Here is an 8,313-nt window from a genome sequence, read left to right as displayed (position 1 = left end):
CCCTAGGAAATTAATACAGATGGATTATTTTTAAGTGATACTGAACAATTGGTTATTCATTTGGAAAACAATTAAATTGGATTCCTATCTCATAGCATACATAGTAATAACCTGTTGGATTAAAGACCTAAATTTGAAAAGCAAAACCTTAAAATCTTTAGAAGTAACTAAAGAAAATCATATTTAGGACTTCAGGATACAGAGGAATTTCTTAAACAAGACATAAAAATCACAAATTGTATTACTCCGGGTTATCCATAGAAATAGAACCAGTAGCATATATGTTCTATATATCTATGTCTATATCAATAGATAGAGAGATAGATTTATTATAAGGAATTGACTCATATGGTTATGAAACCATGTGACTCGGATGGGACTTGAACCCATAGGCCGGGACTCGAACTCAGCCAGAACCCACCATCTTTTTTTTTATATATATAAATTTATTTATTTTATTTATTTGTGGCTGTGCTGGGTCTTTGTCGCTGCGCACAGGCTTTCTCTAATTGCAATTAGCGGGGGCTATTCTTCACTGTGGTGCTCGGGCTTCTCATTGTGGTGGCTTCCCTTGTTGTGGAGCACAGGCTGTAGGCACGTGGGCTTCAGTAGTTGCAGCATGTGGGCTCAGTAGTTGTGGCTCGCGGGCTTAGTTGCTCCACAGCATGTGGGATTTTCTCGGACCAGGGCTCAAACCCGTGTCCCCTGCATTGGCATATGGATTCTCAACCACTGCACCACCAGGGAAGCCCAACCTACCATCTCTTAATTGAGATCACACACTTGGTCTCTGGACTTAATGAAGCTCAGGTTCTTTATGTCTCATCGCAGAAAGAATTCAGTGAGAGACAAAGTGATAGGTAAGAAGTGGATTTTTTTTTTTTTTTTTTGGCCGATTTGGGTATTCGTTGCTGTGCACGGGCTTTCTCTAGTTGTGTCGTTGTGGTGCGCGGACTTATTATGGTGGCTTCTCTTGTTGTGGAGCACGGGTTCTAGAGCGCAGGCTCAGTAGTTGTGGCACACGGGCTTAGTTCCTCCGAGGCATGTGGGATATTCCTGGACCAGTAATCAAATCCGTGTCCCCTGCATTGGCAGGTGGATTCTTAACCACTGCGCCACCAGGGAAGTCCAAGAAGTGAATTTATTCAGAGAGAAACACACTCCACAGACAGAGTATGGGCCATCTCAGAAGACGAGAGGCCCTGAAATACGGGTGGTTAGTTTTTATGGGCTGGGTAATTTCATAGGCTAATGAGTGGGAGGATTATTCCAACTATTTCAGGGAAGGGGTAGAGATTTCCAGGAATTGGGACACCGCCCATGTTTTGACCTTTTATGGTTAACCTCAGAACTGTCCTGGTGCTAGTGGTGTGTCATTTAGTATGCTAATATGTTACAATGAGCATATAATGAGGCTCAAGGTTTACTGGAAGTTGAATCTTCCACCATCTTGGACCTACTTGGTTCTAACTAGTTTTTGTCATGTCCTATGGCTATGTCATTCTTTTATTTTTAAATTTTATTTATTTATTATTTTGTATTTTTTAATTTTATTTTTGGCTGTGTTGGGTGTTCCTTGCTGCACGCAGGCTTTCTCTAGTTGCGGTGAACAGGGGCTACTCTTCTTTGAGGTGAGTGGGCTTCTCATTGTGGTGGCTTTTGTTGCGGAGCACGGGCTCTAGGCACACAGGCTTCAGTAGTTGCAGCTCATGGGCTCTAGAGCGCAGGCTCAGTAGTTGTGGCTCATGGGCTTAATTGCTCCGCGGCATGTGGGATCTTCGCGGACCAGGGCTTGAACCCGTGTCCCCTGCACTGGCAGGCGGATTCTTAACCACTGCGCCACCAAGGAAATCCCGCCACCCTTACCTCTTTTCTTTTCTCTTTTATTTCCTGACCCCCTTCCTGCTCTGTGCACAGTCCCCTCCCTCTGAGGGCAAAATATGGGATAAAACAAATCCAAATCAAACAGCTTCTAGATCTCATCACAAGAAGCCCTCAAAGTGGGGTGGAAACAAGACGGGGAAGGAATCCTGGAGGCAGAGAAGAGGCTGCTTAGCGACTGCTGGTGAATCCACGGAGAGTACTGTGTCAGTTACCTACCTCCAACCCACGCCTAGCTCTTCCTTTTCCTGCCTGTGATCACAGAATTTTGAAACATCAGAACTGCAAAAGTCTTTGACATTCATCTACTCTCCGTAAGTTTGCCTCCATAAGTTTGCAGCTGGGAAAGTGACACAGGGGCACAGGAAAGGAAAGCAACTGGCTATGGTCACCCAGCAAGTCAGTGGCTGAGCAGGAACTAGAGTACTAGGCCTCCTGACCTCCGACCAGTGATTGCACTTTCACCTACACCACACGTGACCTTCCTTCCTGTGGTCACTAGTCCCTCCCCTTGATTCCTACCCACCAGGTTTGGGAGGACATCTAAGCATTCCCAATCTGCCCTCCCATCCCCCACCCCCCAAACCCCACCCCCGAGTGAGCGCAGGGTCCAGTGAAACAGGGGCAGAAGGGACAACCCACGTCAGAAGGGAGGGCCAGCCCTAAATCCTAGGGGCATATTTGGCAGTGGTGGGAATGGTGAAAGTGTCGCTCTGGCCTGCAGGGGGACCAGTCTCCTCTTTGGAGAGCTCCATTAGAAGCAGCCTGTGTTTCAGCAGGCCATCCTGGCGGGACCCCTCCTTGCCCTCCCAGCCTAGCTGGCTGCCTGGAGGACCTACCTCACTTCCCCAGCCGTGGACTTGCACAGAGGCCACCCAGGCGCAGGATGGTCCATGACTGCCGGGGGCGGGTGGCGGGGGGGGGGGGGGGGGTGGCGTGAGGAGGAAGGGTTTCCAGCGGCTCCACTTTCAGTCCTGCTCCTCTGCTCCACAAAGGGCCACTGTCTGAGCACAGAGGGACCCTGGAGGGAGGCCTCCCAAGGTGCTCGGCAACAGGGCCGGGTTTCATCACGCTGGGCCTCCTGGCCAAGTAAACATCAGGGTAGGAACAGGCCCAGCAGTTTCTGCAGACAGGGTCCTGGCTCCGGGCTGGCTCAGTGGCATCCTCACCCAGGGCTTCCCTGAGACAATAAGGAGGGCCAAGGTCATTTACCCACTTTTCTCCAGAAATGGAGTCAGGATAAGGAGCTGGCTCTATCTTAGTCCACTTCCCATTGTTCAAGGAGCAGAGAACCATCCTATTCCCCTCTTAAGAAGTAGATGTTTTACAAGAAATTTTAAAATTCGTTCAGAGGGAAAAGACAGCTCCATAAGCTTGAGTAATCAGGGAAGACTTCCTAGAGGAAGTGTGATTTAGGTGTGATTCTGCCGCAGTGTGTAGGTGTAGGTAGAATCTCCACAAATAGACAGGAAGGAGAGAGGTATTTCAGACAGAGCACAGAACTGGCAAGTTGTGGTGTCTGGAAAGCAGCAGCATTTGGGGGTAAATGAAGAGACCTATCTGACTAGGGTAGAGAATTAACACAGGAGAAGGTGGAAAATAAGGCTAGAAAGTTTGGTTAGGAACTAAACCTCAACTAGGCTTAACAGCCATGTGGAGGAGTCCTTACGGTTTCCAAGCAGAGTGGTGATGAGGTTCTAAAGGCAAAATTTTTGAAAGCTTAGTCTTAAGACCTTACAAAAGAGGCCTCAGGTTGAGCCTCAGTCCTCTGGGAGAAGTTGGGCTGCTTATGGCCTCTCTTGGGGCTTGGTTTCTTCATCTTTAAAATAATATCGTTATACCAGAGAATCTTAAGGCCCTTTCCATCTCTAAAGTGCAAGGATTCTCTAATGGGGCAACATGGACTATAGAAAATGAAGGAAGGAGAGGCCGTGGCCACACCCTGGACGCCTCTGGGCTGCATTTCTGCAATGATTCATCTGCTTAGAGCTGTCACTGCCACCACCACCGCTGCCAGGCACTATGCTAAGTAGTTCCTTTTTTAAAAAACTTCATTTTTGTGAACAGAAAATGCATGTACATACTGCAAATTTTAAGTCATAAAAAGATATATGTATGGTAAAAATAAATTTCCCTCCTTCCCCTCTTTCCAGCCACCCATTTCTTGTCCCGCTGTATCCTGAGCGTGCTTTCACAGATAATCCATGCATTTTTAAAGATTCTATAGATTCTTTTTCTGTATGCAAATGGGAGCATACTAGACACACCGTTCTGTACCTTGCTTTTTTGACTTGAAAATTCTGGAGATCTTTTTATATGAGTCTATAAAAGAGCTGCCTCATTCTTCATATGGCAGGACCATGATTTATTAAACCAGTCCCCTATGGAGAGATATTTAGGGTGTTTCTTCTCTATCATAAACAATGCATCCATGGATATCCTGAGCATACATCATCCAGCATATGCTGGAATAGGTCTACAGGACACATTCCTAGAACTGAACTTATGTGCTAACTTCTTTATATGACTTAATACTCTCAAAAAGAGTTTAAAGTGATCGTAATTATACTGATTATGCAAATGAGGCACAGCAAGATGCATGAACTTGCACAAGTCACACAGCTCTTACATAGTAGAGTTGAGATTCCAATGTGGACAGTCTGACACCAGAGCTAACACACTCAATCACTCCACTAGTGGTTCTGAAACTTTAGTACACATCAACGCCACTGGGAGGGCTTGGAAAAACATAGAGTACTAATAGTTTCTGATTCAGCTCATCTATGGTAGAGCCCAAGAATTTGCATTTCTAACAAATTCTTAGGTGATCACTCTTTGAGACCCACTGCGCTATAATAGCTCTTCCACCTTCAGCTGTTCACGTTGTCCAAAAAGAAAGCAATTGGTACTCAGTAACTGGCCATGATAGGACCAGAGTTGAGAGGCACAGACAAGGATTCCTGGAGCCCATCTATCTAAGCTCTTTGAAGGCCCTGCACAGTACCTGGCACATAGTATTCAATAAATACTTGTTGAATGAATGAATAAGTAAATGAGGTATAAGTACTCCATGCAACTTGTTGCTGTCTCTTCTCCCAGCCCCCTGAGAGCCCCTGCCCTGGGGTAGCTCCACTGCCCACACTGGCTGAGATCCAGCTTCATGTTGTGAGAGCCTGCTATGGACTGAATGTTTGTGTTCCTCCCCGCCCCAAATTCATATGTTGAAGCCCTAACCTCTGATGTGATGATATTTGGAGGTGGGACCTTAGGGGGGTAATTAGGTTTGGAGGAGGTTTTGCAGGTGGGGCCCCCACAATGGGATTAGGGTCCTTATAAGAAGAGGAAGAGATCAGAGCTCCCTCTCTTTCTCCACCATGTGAGGACACAGTGAGAAGGTGGCTATCCGCCAGCCAGGAAAGGGGCCTCATCAGGAACCGAATCCACCTGCACCTTGATCTTGAACTCTCCAACCTCCAGAACTTTGAGAAACAAATGTGTGTTGTTTAAGGACTCAGTCTGGGACTTCCCTGGTGGCACAGTGGTTAAGAATCCGCCTGCCAATGCAGGAGACACAGGTTTGAGCCTTGGTCCAGGAAGATCCCACATGCCACGGAGCAACTAAGCCCGTGCGCCACAACTACTGAAGCCTACGCTCCTAGAGCCCATGCTCTGCAACAAGAGAAGCCACCGCAATGAAAATCCCACGCACCGCAATGAAGAGCAGCCCCTGCTCGCCATAACTAGAGAAAGCCCGCACGCAGCAAATACCCAACGCAGCCAAAAATAAATAAATAAATTATAGTTTAAAAAAAAAAAGAAGAACTCAGTCTATGGCATTGTATTATAGCAGCCCAAGCTAACTAAGACGGAGCCCTGGGGAGCAGAGCTGTTTATTTCCTCCCATCCCTCCCTTGGCTTATAATGAAATCAATGAAGCTGCTAGACCTCTGTTATTGAAGAAAAGGCAGCATCTTAGAATGCTAGAGCTCGATTGAGATAAGCTAGTCCAGTGCTCTCATTTATTATTGTTAATAGCAAGAGCTATAATTCATAGCACACCCATGCACTTGACATGCTTACTTTTTCTTTTTTTTACTTCCCTCTAATCTAATTCCCTGTATTTCCTTTCCCCTTATTCTAGTACACAGCCTCTTCTTCCATTCCATGCAGTTGATGTGGCCAGCACACACACACACATACACACACACACTATGGGAAAGATTTAAATTCGGGAATCTGTGAGGAGACCTGAGCTCTGTGGGAGGGCCCTGCTGCAAGAGCAGCAAGACACTGACAGAAATATCCCACAAACAGGAAGAAACAAAGTTTCCAGGGTCATGCATTGTGGCAGCCACACACCAGCCCACCTCCGCCAGGTGCTGACTCCGTTACAGTATTATATCCCTGAGCTCAGGGCCCTGAGGACCCCGACAGCTTCTCCCAGCTGCTCCCTACCTGGCCTGGAATCCTGCTCCTGCTGCCTCCCTCTCCCACGGGCCTCCATCCTGGGTTCCCTTTCCTGTTGGCGGCCTTGTTATGGACACCCCCACCCCCCAGGCCAGACTTATAGCCGAAAATGTCTAGGCCCCAGGCCCCTGGACAAGTAACACTTCAGAAGCCATTTGTTGGGCAGCTGGAGAGAAGGAGGTCATCAGGGAGAGAATTTCAGGGGCCAAATCAGATTCAGTTGGTCAGCTGGACTTCAGGCAGCAATCTGACTCAACTGACATTATCGAATGTAGAGGAGGCGGCCGTCGGGCAGGTGTAGCCAGACACAGACGCTGTCCATCGAGCTGAGTCAGGCAGAGGTGGTCAGGAAGGGACAGTCAGGCGGACTCCGTCATTCAGAACCCGGCGCCTGAGATCCAGTTAGACTCGCACGGGCAGCCAGCACCAGCCAGCCGCAGCCTCAGCCACCGCAGTCTGGCAGATGCGGTCGGTCCACCCATCAGGCGGGCTGATCCCACCTGTCAGATGGCCAGGCAGGCGGGCCGCACCAGGCCCAGAGGCTGTGCAGTCAGGGTAGCCAGCCAGCTTGTCAGCCAGCCGGTCAGGGGACTCGGGCAGACGCGCGGGCCCGGCCGTGGTCACCATCAGCTGCTCAGGCTGTCTGCTTAGCCCACACAGCAGAGCTGGGGTCAAAACGTTGGCACAGAGCTATCAGTGAACGGGTCAGTCGGTCACAGAGGGCCTCGGTCAGTCAGATACAGCTTGTCGAGCACCGATGGAGTCCGGTCAGTCAGAAGCAGATCGACTCAGTCGACACGCCCCATCAGGCCCAGATGCCATCAGCCAGATAGGGCGGTCAGTCAGTCGGTCGTCACCTGCGGTCGGGCAGACAGATCACGCGGTCTGGGTCCACCAGGCATCCATGAAATCTGTGTTCAGTCCGACACAGCCAGACAGACATGGATTATCCGGCAGTGATGGCGTCTGTGGTCACTGAGACACAGTCGGCCAGTCAGAGGCAGTCAGTCAGGCACTGATGGAATCAGAGCGCCGCGGAGGCCACAGAAGCCAGGGACTGAGGCCCGGAATCCCCTTCTGGGCGGAGCCTTGTTGGGGGCGGGGCCTCCTTGGGGGCGGGGCCTCGTTCTTGCACAGGACCGCCCGTCCACTCCCCTCCCGGCAGCCTTCGGACGTTGCCGAGACAGCTTCGGACTCGGCCGGAGTCGCTCCTTCCCAGCCCCCGGGGTCCCCCACCCCCGACTCCCGAGCCTGCAGAGTGGAGGTCCCGGCGGTGTAGTGGAGGGGCGGCGGGGTTGGGTAGGCTGCCCTCCGCACGGCGGCAGAGGCTGCGGCTCGCACTTTTGTCATCCCCTTGTACAGATGAGGCTGATTGGGAGACCAGGAACGACGCACGTCAAGCTACACAGTGACAGAGACCCAGAACCTCTGGATCCCTTGCTCCTCTCCAGAACCCTGCGTTCTCCTTTAGAAGGAATCAGATTTCCCCAGGCATAGGATGCGTATGGAGAAGAGAGACAGCCTATGCAAAGAGGCTTTTAGGGTTCTTTGGGCTTACTTATGACTAGGGCGAACACTCGCCTTGTACCAAGCTCTGTAGTAACAGCTTCGTGTACAGTAATTCACTTGGGCCTCACAATTTTCCTTTGAGGGAAATAATGATGATTTCCTTTTTACATATGGGAAACTGAAGCACAGAAGGGTTGGTAACTTGACCAGGGTCAGCGGGCTGTGGGGTGAGCCAGGATTGGAACCCAGGCAGCCTAACTCCTGACATTCACTCCTGGGCCCTCAACACACCCTCTGGCCCTTTCCTTGTGACCACCGAGGGCAGAGCATGAGTCCCCTTCAGCAGGCCTCCCTGGTCTGTTTCAGAATGCCCAACCCTGTGCATGAGGCTCCTGTCTGAGTCTCTGCTTTACGGACTAAGAATAAGGAGCTATCAAAACCAGGCACCTGGCCCAA

Source organism: Tursiops truncatus, chromosome 15 (assembly GCF_011762595.2).
Source record: "Tursiops truncatus isolate mTurTru1 chromosome 15, mTurTru1.mat.Y, whole genome shotgun sequence".
Classification (NCBI taxonomy): Eukaryota; Metazoa; Chordata; class Mammalia; order Artiodactyla; family Delphinidae; genus Tursiops; species Tursiops truncatus.
The sequence above is the reverse complement of the archived record's forward strand: the minus strand, read 5'-3'. Positions refer to the sequence as shown.